The 12,777-nt window shown below is 41.3% G+C and overlaps 1 protein-coding gene across 5 annotated transcripts in view; it reads left to right on the forward strand.

Annotated features, from left to right (window-relative positions):
• The first annotated feature begins 326 nt into the window (after nt 1-326).
• The window catches only part of slc29a1b (solute carrier family 29 member 1b), a 65,289-nt gene continuing 52,838 nt past the window's right edge, over nt 327-12,777 (forward strand). Inside the window, exon 1 of one of the 5 annotated variants that reach the window (XR_011673139.1) lies at nt 327-457. The gene's annotated coding sequence lies outside the window, so the exon portion shown is untranslated. The other 4 variants (XM_071388011.1, XM_071388036.1, XM_071388027.1 and 1 more) reach the window with 4 other exon arrangements.

The raw sequence follows: 12,777 nt of genomic DNA on the forward strand, positions 1-12,777 counted from the left end.
CTTTAAATGAGAGCCTAAAACCTAACTTGATATATGGACGCACAACTTTTACTTTAATTTAAATCATGTATTGTTGACATCAATAAGGATTTGGCAAAACAAAGTGAGAAAGAGTGACAGTTGTTGAATGGAATGTTTTAGTGATTGCATGACATGCAGTAGAAGAGTCCCTAGCCGACCTAGTTAAATATTTAAAACAACTTCCAATGTTTGTGTTCAAGGTGCATTTGATTTAACTTGATGCTTGCAATTTTGGGGCTATTCTATTTATTCCATACTAGGTAGATTAAATATAATGTATTGCAAATATTTTTGTCATTAGTCATTATTGAGATTGCTGTGTTTTTTACCACTCCCATTGAACACAGATCACGTCAGATAAGGCCCTATTGGTCTTTGAACTTCAGCTGTTGAGACATCACTCGCCGGTGAACATAGTCCTGACAGACGATTGCAAGTAAGTGTTTACACCTTTCCTTAGGTTTATTTACTTGTAGTCAAATGATTTGTCTCACTTAGAGACATAATCTTTCCTCTGTTTGTCATTTTTAGAAAGACCACACACTCACCAACACCTATCTTAGAATAACAGTACAAAGTAAAGCACAGCTAGACCGTTTAGCCTTTCTCAAACCATGTGAACACATTTGTCAAACCAGCAATGATCAATAATATGGACAATTAGCTCCAATCTGCATGTTTCAGCAACTTTTCCTCTACTGCCATTGTAGTGTCTTATTGTTTGTTTATGTGTAATTATTGTCGCCTGTTATTGTGAGTGACAGTAGACAAGTAAATATACACAGCATACATTGTTGAATATCGTTTAACTGCAGCTGACATCTATCTATCTATCTTATTAATGATTGCAAGTTAGTAGACTTTGACAGAGAGCTAAAGCAAGTATCAAAAATATGGCAACATGTTGTATACAACTAGATAAAGCTTTATCCTTCCTCCATGAATTACATTCTTGACAACAATACTTAATTTAAAATATATATATATTTCACCTTTATTTAACCAGGTACGCCAGTTGAGAATAAGTTCTCAATTACAACTGCGACCTGGCCAAGATTAAGCAAAGCAGTGTGACAAAAACAACACAGAGTTACACATGGGATAAACAATCGTACAGTCAATAACACTTAAGACTGGTCTGATCACTCTATAATGACACATATTGTTTGTGTTTGGGAAGTAAGAGCTCTTAAATAGCTTTCTAAAATTTCATTCAAGGGATGTACAATAAAGGTTTTCCTGTTTGCACGTTGATGTCAATCAGCCATTTCATCCAGGGCAAAAACTCATGGTCAATATCTTTATCAATCCAGTTAATGATTTCCACTCGGAATGCTCATGTGTACTAGCATGGATAGAGCCTTGCATAATATTTTGTTACATGTTGAAATACCATCAAATATTCCTTAAAATCAAGTCACACATTTCATTTTAACAGTGATAATTAAAACCTGACTCTCGCTTCTTGTGCACTTCAACAGCAAGAGTATCAGAAAATATTTCCCAGCCTGATTATGTAAAAGAAAACCCATAGTAGTCGTAAACTAGGCATGCTAAAGGAAAGTTTCTAGTGTATGCAAACAATATCTTTTTAGCCAGCAATAATATGCATTACATTCTCTCCTATAACTAGTCATTGGAAAATACACTTGTCTCTTTAAGGGGGAAGAAGAAATGTGACATGAACATGTAAAAACCAACTAGCACAGAAATAATCAATTGCGTAATAGAGAAACTGCAGCGCAAGCAGCAAGGACTTCTCCAAGAGCTGAAGTCAGGGTATTATTTGTTCGACTAAGGTTGTTCCAAGAGGTATTTCAGAGAAGGGGATAAGACTACATGTGTAGTGGTTGAATTGAAAGAGAGAAACATACAATAACTCCATGACTTCAGTGTATGACCAACAACAGGTGAGATGAGGACAGCACAACTACGGAGTAGCTAAGCTTTGTAAGTAGATACAATCTATGTTTAACAACCCTGCTCATGGATGCAAGAAATAATCAGTCTTAACAAAACATCATGTCACGTCAGCTCACGTCACATACAGTAAGTCATATTGATTCTGCATCTGAAGATGGCTATGTGCTGTATTTACAACAGTATGGGACTATTATCTTAAACCAGGGCTGTTCTTCCAATATGGAAGGCAAATTTAACATGTCTGATTAACTACACAAATATTTTTTCAGAGTGACAGCCATGACTGTTAGATTATATGATTCAGTGCAGGAATCTAACAAAAGCCTACAGGCTGCTGTCTCACAGGCTGCCCTGTCATAAACTAAACCAGGTCTGTTATGGTGTTTTTTGATTGTATAAATTCCCATACCCAATATACATTTTTCTGGATGCCTTTTCTATGGATTTCACTGGGAATACAGATATGAATATGTTGGTCACAGATACCTTAACAAAAGAGGTAGGGGTGTGGATCATTAAACCAGTCAGTATCTGGTGTAATCATCATTTGCCTCGTGCAGTGTGACATCTCCTTCACATAGAATTGATCAGGCTGTTGATTGTGGCCTGTGGAATGTTGTCCCACTCCTCTTCAATGGCTGTGCGTAGTTTAAATATATAAAAAATGATTTAACCTTTTTAACTATGCAAGTCAGTTAAGAACAAATTCTTATTTACAATGACGGCCTACACTTGCCAAACCCTCCCATAACCCGGACAACACTGGGCCAATTGTGTGACGCCCTATGAGACTCCAGATCACGACCGGTTGCTGGATATTGGTGGGAACTGGAACACGCTGTGTACATGTCGCTCCAGGTCATCCCAAACATGCTCAATGGGTGATATGTCTGGTGAGTATGCAGGCCATGGAAGAACTGGGACATGTTCAGCTTCCAGGAATTGTGTACAGATGCTTGTGACATGGGGTCGTGCATTATCATGCTGAAACATGAGGTGATGGCGGCGGATGAATGGCACGACAATGGGCTTTAGGACCTCGTCATGGTATCTCTGTGCATTCAAATTGCCATCGATAAAATTGTATTTGTTGTCCATAGCTTATGTCTGCTCATACCATAACCCCACCGCCACCACGGGGCACTCTTTTCACAACATTGACATCTCAAATCGTTCACCCGTACAACGCCATACACGTGGTCTGCGGTTGTTGTGAGGCCGGTTCGACGTACTGCCAAATTCTAGAAAACAACATTGGAGGCGGCTTATGGTAAAGAACTTAACATAAAATTCTCTGACAATAACTCTGATGGACATTCCTGCTGTCAGCATGTCAATTGCACACTCCCTCAAAACAAGACATCTGTGGCATTGTGTTGTGTGACAAAATTGCACATTTTAGAGTGGCCTGTTATTGTCCCCAGCACAAGGTGCCCAACATTTTTGAGCAATAAGCTTTTCTGAGATATTTTACTTTAGCTCATGAAACATGGGACCAACAACACTTTGCATGTTACGTTTATATTTTGGTTCAGTATAGATTACATTGTAGTGTGACATATTTACAAGGAACTTGGAAACAGTGTCCAAGCCCTCCACACATTACATAGGACACATACAGGACAAATGTGCAGGTGCTACTTGGCCTTACAGTTTGTTGTTCCTTATCTACTATCCAGGCCTATTTTTATCATCCTTGTTTTAGCAGTTAAAACATGACTGCCACATTATTATTATTATTATTCTTGTTCTGGAAGGCGGTATGAGAGGTTTTAATCAATCATTGATTTAAAGGGAAAGGGCTCTTAAGAAAAAAGTGTTTCAGGCAGTGATAAAACATGATAAAGCATATTGTAGAATACTTCCCATAAATGTCATGAGAGCAACCTGTTCTCAGAGCAAAACATATTATTTATTTTTATGTATATATATACACTGCTCAAAAAAATAAAGGGAACACTTAAACAACACAATGTAACTCCAAGTCAATCACACTTCTATGAAATCAAACTGTCCACTTAGGAAGCAACACTGATTGACAATAAATTTCACATGCAGTTGTGAAAATGGAATAGACAAAAGGTGGAAATTATAGGCAATTAGCAAGACACCCCCAAAAAAGGAGTGATTCTGCAGGTGGTGACCACAGACCACTTCTCAGTTCCTATGCTTCCTGGCTGATGTTTTGGTCACTTTTGAATGCTGGCGGTGCTCTCACTCTAGTGGTAGCATGAGATGGAGTCTACAACCCACACAAGTGGCTCAGGTAGTGCAGTTCATCCAGGATGGCACATCAATGCGAGCTGTGGCAAAAAGGTTTGCTGTGTCTGTCAGCGTAGTGTCCAGAGCATGGAGGCGCTACCAGGAGACAGGCCAGTACATCAGGAGACGTGGAGGAGGCCGTAGGAGGGCAACAACCCAGCAGCAGGACCGCTACCTCCGCCTTTGTGCCAGGAGGTGCACTGCCAGAGCCCTGCAAAATGACCTCCAGCAGGCCACAAATGTGCATGTGTCAGCATATGGTCTCACAAGGGGTCTGAGGATCTCATCTCGGTACCTAATGGCAGTCAGGCTACCTCTAGCGAGCACATGGAGGGCTGTGCGGCCCCACAAAGAAATGCCACCCCACACCATGACTGACCCACCGCCAAACCGGTCATGCTGGAGGATGTTGCAGGCAGCAGAACGTTCTCCACGGCGTCTCCAGACTCTGTCACGTCTGTCACATGTGCTCATGTGCTCAGTGTGAACCTGCTTTCATCTGTGAAGAGCACAGGGCACCAGTGGCGAATTTGCCAATCTTGGTGTTCTCTGGCAAATGCCAAACGTCCTGCACGGTGCTGGGCTGTAAGCACAACCCCCACCTGTGGACGTCGGGCCCTCATACCACCCTCATGGAGTCTGTTTCTGACCGTTTGAGCAGACACATGCACATTTGTGGCCTGCTGGAGGTCATTTTGCAGGGCTCTGGCAGTGCACCTCCTGGCACAAAGGCGGAGGTAGCGGTCCTGCTGCTGGGTTGTTGCCCTCCTACGGCCTCCTCCACGTCTCCTGATGTACTGGCCTGTCTCCTGGTAGCGCCTCCATGCTCTGGACACTACGCTGACAGACACAGCAAACCTTTTTGCCACAGCTCGCATTGATGTGCCATCCTGTATGAACTGCACTACCTGAGCCACTTGTGTGGGTTGTAGGCTCCGTCTCATGCTACCACTAGAGTGAGAGCACCGCCAGCATTCAAAAGTGACCAAAACATCAGCCAGGAAGCATAGGAACTGAGAAGTTGTCTGTGGTCACCACCTGCAGAATCACTCCTTTTTTGGGGGTGTCTTGCTAATTGCCTATAATTTCCACCTTTTGTCTATTCCATTTGCACAACAGCATGTGAAATTTATTGTCAATCAGTGTTGCTTCCTAATTGGACAGTTTGATTTCACAGAAGTGTGATTGACTTGGAGTTACATTGTGTTGTTTAAGTGTTCCCTTTATTTTTTTGAGCAGTGTATATACACATGAGTACATACACCAGTTTGATTTGACCGTTTATTATTATTATTATTATTACATTCGACTGGTTTAGTATGATATATTATGTTTGACTTCTTTAATTTGATATATTACGTTTGACCACTTTAGTATGATATATTACGTTTGACTGCTTTAGTATGATATAGTACTTTTGACTTATTTAGTATGATATATTACGTTCAACTGTTTTAGAATCATGTGCCATGTTAGATTAGGGGTTAAGGTTAGGAGATAGGTTAAAGTGTTAAGGTTATAGGGAAGGGTTAGCTAACATGCTAAGTGGTTGCAAGGTAGCTAAAAAGTAGTAAGTAGTCCAAAGTTCCTAATTAGCCAAAATGAGATTCAAACACGCAACTTTTGGGTTGCTAGGCAATTGTGTATGTTTGGTATGACCTACTGTCATACCAAACGTAACATATCATACTACTTTGAGTGTTCCGGATTTACGTATACAAATGTAATGTAGCCTAACGTAAAGTAACATATACTAAATGGGGTATCACTGATTTTAGTAAAATATAATATGTTTTGCTTTGAGACCAGGCTGATGTTTTGCTCACACAAAATAGCACTGAGCTGTGCAACAAATACTGTAAAATGTACTTTACTCTGCAGGGTGATTTATGTTACTATATTAATAATAGTAAACACTATAATGTCTTAACTATCATAAGTACGGGTAGATTTTAAATGGTTTCCACGTTAGCTAGTTTATAAATATAACTTAAATGTTTCCCTCCACTCTCCAATGCAGGTGAAGGGAAAAGCAATACCAATTTTACTTTGGCTGACTAATTCCCTCTAACATTAGAGAATTCAAAAGCTCACAGTTGGCATTGTCTGCTACTCACACAAATTATATTATGTTTGAAACTACTTTTGTTTCTTGTCAATTGGCCAAATTTAATTTCCCCTTTTTGGTGCACTCTCAGCATGTGATTAAAAGCTCAGCATTTAAATATATGACAGTGGTTTTGTCTGGTCTGCTTTCATGCTGGCCAACTAGCCACTGAATTAGCCACCAACTAGCCACTATTGTCTGATATGAGTACTTTAGTCACGTCCTGACCATAGAGAGTCCTTATTTTCTATGGTAGAGTAGGTCAGGGCGTGACTGGGGGGTTAGTCTAGTTTATTATTTCTATGTGGGGTTCTAGGTTTGTTTTCTATGTTGGTGATTGTGTATGATTCCCAATTAGAGGCAGCTGGTAATCATTGTCTCTAATTGGGGATCATATTTAGGTAGCTTTTTTCCACCTGTGTTTATGGGATATTGTTTTTAAGTTAGTGCACGTAGCACCTCTGTAGTCACAGTTCGTTGTTAGTTTATTGTTTTGTTTTGCTAAGTTTCACTTTCTAATAAATTATGTGGAACTCAACATCCTCTGCGCCTTGGTCCGAGTATGCTTCCAGTTCGTACAACGATCGTGACAACTTTAGTACCTTTTAACTCTGTTTCCTACTCATCTCCTCAAAAATCAAATGATAAAAGCCAACTTGACAAAAGAAATGTGACCAGATATACACAAGTCAGTGACACATTTCTACAAAACGGAAAGTGCTTGTTCAGTGAGGAGAAATCAAATTTATTTATAAAGCCCTTACATCAGCTGATATCTCAAAGTGCTGTACAGAAACCCAGCCTAAAACACAAACAGCAAGCAATGCAGGTGTAGAAGCATGGTGGCTAGAGAGGCCAGAACCTAGAAAGAAACCTAGAGTGGAACCAGGCTGAGGGGTGGCCAGTCCTCTTCTGGCTGTGCCGGGTGGAGATTATAACAGAACATGGCCAAGATGTTCAAAAGTTCATAGATGACCAGCATGGTCAAATAATAATAATCACAGTGGTTGTCGAGCGTGCAACAGGTCAGCACCTCAGGAGTAAATGTCAGATGGCTTTTCATAGCCGATCATTCAGAGTATCTCTACCGCTCCTGCTGTCTCTAGAGAATTGAAAACAGTAGGTCTGGGACAGGTAGCACGTCCGGTGAACAGGTCAGGGTTCCATAGCCGCAGGCAGAACAGTTGAAACTGGAGCAGCAGCACGGCCAGGTGGACTGGGGACAGCAAGGAGTCATCAGGCCAGGTAGTCCTGAGGCATGGTGCTAGGGCGCAGGTCCTCCGAGAGAGAGAAAGAAAGAGAGAATTAGAGAGAGCATACTTAAATTCACACAGGACACCGGATAAGACAGGAGAAATACTCCAGATATAACAGACTGACCCTAGCCCCCCGACACAAACTATTGCAGCATAAATACTGGAGGCTGAGACAGGAGGGGTCAGGAGACACTGTGGCCCCATCCGACGATACCCCCGGACAGGGCCAAACAGGCAGGATATAACCCCACCCACTTTGCCAAAGCACAGCCCCCACACCACTAGAGGGATATTTTCAATTACCAACTTACCATCCTGAGACAAGGCCGAGTATAGCCCACAAAGATCTCCGCCAAGGCACAACCCAAGGGGGGGGCGCCAACCCAGACAGGAAGATCACGTCAGTGACTCAACCCACTCAAGTGACGCACCCCTCCTATGGACGGCATGGAAGAGCACCAGTAAGCCAGTGACTCAGCCCCTGAAATAGGGTTAGAGGCAGAGAATCCCAGTGGAGAGAGGGGAACCAGCCAGGCAGAGACAGCAAGGGCGGTTCGTTGCTCCAGTGCCTTTCCCGTTCACCTTCACACTCCTGGGCCAGACTACACTCAATCATAGGACCTACTGAAGAGATGAGTCTTCAATAAAGACTTAAAGGTTGAGACCGAGTCTGCGTCTCTCACATGGGTAAGCAGACCATTCCATAATAATGGAGCTCTATAGGAGAAAGCCCTGCCTCCAGCTGTTTGCTTAGAAATTCTAGGTTAAGTTAGGAGGCCTGCGTCTTGTGACCGTAGCGTACGTGTAGGTATGTATGGCAGGACCAAATCGGAAAGATAGGTAGGAGCAAGCCCATGTAATGCTTTGTAGGTTAGCAGTAAAACCTTGAAATCAGCCCTTGCCTTAACAGGAGGCCAGTGTAGAGAGGCTAGCACTGGAGTAATATGATCAAATGTTTTGGTTCTAGTCAAGATTCTAGCAGCCGTGTTTAGCACTAACTGAAGTTTATTTAGTGCTTTATCCGGGTAGCCGGAAAGTAGAGCATTGCAGTAATCTAACCTAGAAGTGACAAAAGCATGGATACATTTTTCTGCATACTTTTTGGACAGAAAATGTCAGATTTTTGCAATGTTACGTAGATGGAAAAAAGCTGTCCTTGAAACGGTCTTGATACAGTGGGGAGAACAAGTATTTGATACACTGCCGATTTTGCAGGTTTTCCTACTTACAAAGCATGTAGAGGGCTGTAATTTTTATCATAGGTACACTTCAACTGTGAGAGACGGAATCTAAAACAAATATCCAGAAAATCACATTGTATGATTTTTAAGTCATTAATTTGCATTTTATTGCATGAAATAAGTATTTGATACATCAGAAAAGCAGAACTTAATATTTGGTACAGAAACCTTTGTTTGCAATTACAGAGATCATACATTTCCTGTAGTTCTTGACCAGGTTTGCACACACTGCAGCAGGGATTTTGGCCCACTCCCACATACAGACCTTCTCCAGATCCTTCAGGTTTCGGGGCTGTCGCAGGGCAATACGGACTTTCAGCTCCCTCCAAAGATTTTCTATTGGGTTCAGGTCTGGAGACTGGCTAGGCCACTCCAGGACCTTGAGATGCTTCTTACGGAGCCACTCCTTAGTTGCCCTGGCTGTGTGTTTTGGGTCGTTGTCATGCTGGAAGACCCAGCCACGACCCATCTTCAATGCTCTTACTGAGGGAAGGAGGTTGTTGGCCAAGATCTTGTGATACATGGCCCCATCCATCCTCCCCTCAATACGGTGCAGTCGTCCTGTCCCCTTTGCAGAAAAGCATTCCCAAAGAATGATGTTTCTACCTCCATGCTTCACGGTTGGGATGGTGTTCTTGGGGTTGTACTCATCCTTCTTCTTCCTCCAAACACGGCGAGTGGAGTTTAGACCAAAAAGCTCTATTTTTGTCTCATCAGACCACATGACCTTCTCCCATTCCTCCTCTGGATCATCCAGATGGTCATTGGCAAACTTCAGACGGGCCTGGACATGCGCTGGCTAGAGCAGGGGGACCTTGCGTGCGCTGCAGGATTTTAATCCATGACGGCGTAGTGTGTTACTAATGGTTTTCTTTGAGACTGTGGTCCCAGCTCTCTTCAGGTCATTGACCAGGTCCTGCCGTGTAGTTCTGGGCTGATCCCTCACCTTCCTCATGATCATTGATGCCCCACGAGGTGAGATCTTGCATGGAGCCCCAGACCGAGGGTGACTGACCGTCATCTTGAACTTCTTCCATTTTCTAATAATTGCGCCAACAGTTGTTGCCTTCTCACCAAGCTGCTTGCCTATTGTCCTGTAGCCCATCCCAGCCTTGTGCAGGTCTACAATTTTATCCCTGATGTCCTTACACAGCTCTCTGGTCTTGGCCATTGTGGAGAGGTTGGAGTCTGTTTGATTGCGTGTGTGGACAGGTGTCTTTTATACAGGTAACGAGTTCAAACAGGTGCAGTTAATACAGGTAATGAGTGGAGAACAGGAGGGCTTCTTAAAGAAAAACTAACAGGTCTGTGAGAGCCGAAATTCTTACTGGTTGGTAGGTGATCAAATACTTATGTCATGCAATAAAATGCAAATTAATTACTTAAAAATCATACAATATGATTTTCTGGATTTTTGTTTTAGATTCCGTCTCTCACAGTTGAAGTGTAACTATGATAAAAATTACAGACCTCTACATGCTTTGTAAGTAGGAAAACCTGCAAAATCGGCAGTGTATCAAATACTTGTTCTCCCCACTGTATGTTCGTCAAAAGAGAGATCAGGGTTCAGAGTAACGCCAAAACACCTATAGTAGAGGAACTGGAGGAACCCTGGACTGGAGGCATGGCTTAGTAGGACCTTGGCTTTCAGATAGATCTTTTTAGGTCACCCATGGGAGTAAATGTCATTCCTGTTAATCTGTTCTGTTGTATTGTCATCACATGTTAAGGTTAAAAACTGACAGTTGTGTAGATTCAATGAGACTTACTGAGGTGTATGAGTTCCTCAAGGTCCTATGCAAAGTTGGAATAGTACCACTTTATTACTCTATGTAATCAGCAATGTTAATTATTACTACGATATTAGAATGTGTAATATGCAATAATATTCAAGGGAAATTGACATTTGCAGTGTGCAAACATAACATGATGAACAGAAATTATATTTACTCTAACTGGTGGCCAAAAAGAACTGTGTGAAAGCGATGCCTCCAATCTTCTGATAGGCTGCCACCTCTACAATATATTATTTTAAAAGTTCCAAATTAAACACCTCCCATCACAAAAAAGGGGGTCCACGAAGACCATTTTTCAGAGCGGTTCCTAAAGGAACCTTTTTGAACTTGAAAGGTTCCCAGTGTGACAATTTTTTTAACTCCAAAATGATCTTCCAGGCTCTTTTACTTCTAAAGGCGTCCGCATGCTTCCTAGCCGAAACAGTTTAGAAGAGTTTGTGTACCAGTCAAAAGTTTTAGAACACCTACTCATTCAAGGGTTTTTCTTTATTTTTACTATTTTCTACATTGTAAAATAATAGTGAAGACATCAAAACTATGAAATGTAGTAACCAAAAAAGTGTTAAACAAATCAAAATATATTTTATATTTGAGATTCTTCAAATGGCCACGCTTTGTGTGATGACAGCTTTGCACACTCTTGGCATTGCAGCCCAAATAAATGCTTCACAGAGTTCAAGTAACAGACACATCTCAACTGTTCAGAGAAGACTGTGTGAATCAGGCCTTCATGGTCAACTTGTCCTTCTGTCCGAGAAATAAATATTCTAAACATACTCTGGGACACTTGTGGGATGCGATAGATCCAAATGAATATAGCCACTTGCTTCAAAAAACATTTTTGAGGCTGATGCAACAGATCAGAACGTTTAGCTTAAAATGTTGCTAAACTATTAGGCTATTTCTTCACATTATGAACGCAGTAATGTGCACATGGCAGTAGGCTATAAGCGTGAATGTTCCAAAATGCAATCAATTAGCGGGAAAACACCATTCTCAAAAGTGACCGCAAATGTGATTATGCATGTAATGCTTTATTATAAAAGTGCCTTTTTATGGTGAAAATTATCTTCCTGAAACTCATGCGCCTATGTACAGTATGCCAGTTAGGCTCTACACTGGTTGTAAAGAGGATTAATGTGCTTACTTTTAAGAAGTTATTATGCCACTTTGGTTGTGGTACAAACCTAATCATGGGCTAGGCTACATGAGGTGCGTGACTATAATTAGAAAAAGTCGCAAAAAAAAGTATGTGCTGTTTCTTGCCTTACTACACATGCTGGGCATCATTCACACGTGATAATATTGTCACCCATTAGTCTATTCTTCATTTAGTCTTGTCTTTACATATGCTAAATAATATATGTGTGAAATTGGTTTGGATTTAGAATGGACCATTATCATGCACCTGTCTCGGAACAGGGGCCACTGGAAAAAATACATGTCATCTATGCACATAAATAGTGAATGGAGGACACTTTTCCAGTGGTTCATGTTCATCCCGGCCAGATAGGCTATACTCCTGTTGTAAAGCAAAGCAATGTGCTTAATATTAGGACAGTTGAGAAATTAATATAGAAAGCTGATGGGGCCTCCTCTTTTTAATAGCGGCCATCAAAACCCTGTTTTGTCACACAATTTCATAGCCTATAGAGATGTTGCGCAATGAGCTCATGGACTCTCAGGAGTGTTTTTTTAGACTTCAATTACATTTGCATTGATGTCAGAGTGATTAGAGGAACAATAGAGTGCTGAGTGCCATGCAGTTAGCAAGTTTGGTAGGCTACTAATACTACCAGCAGCATCAGAGCTTGGAGAAGCCTAGTTGCCGTGACTAAACGGTCATGTGGAATTTGACTGCGGTCATGACTCGTGACCGCTGGTGTGGCGTTAACAGCCCTAGTCACACTGATCAACCTTTTCTTCCTTTTTTTTAAGGTATCTGTGACCAACAGCTGAATATCTGTATTCCCAGTCATGTGAAATCCATAGATTAGGGCCTAATTAATTAATTTCAATTTACTAATTTCCTTATCTGAACTGTAACTAAGTAAAATCTTTGAAATTATTGCATGTTGCATTTATATTTTTGTGCAGTGTATATTTGTGATTTTATTTTCGAATGATCTGTTGCTCGGTAAACATGCGAGAATAAATAATAATAATAATAA

The sequence above is a fragment of the Salvelinus alpinus genome, chromosome 2 (assembly GCF_045679555.1).
Source record: "Salvelinus alpinus chromosome 2, SLU_Salpinus.1, whole genome shotgun sequence".
NCBI classification, from domain to species: Eukaryota; Metazoa; Chordata; class Actinopteri; order Salmoniformes; family Salmonidae; genus Salvelinus; species Salvelinus alpinus.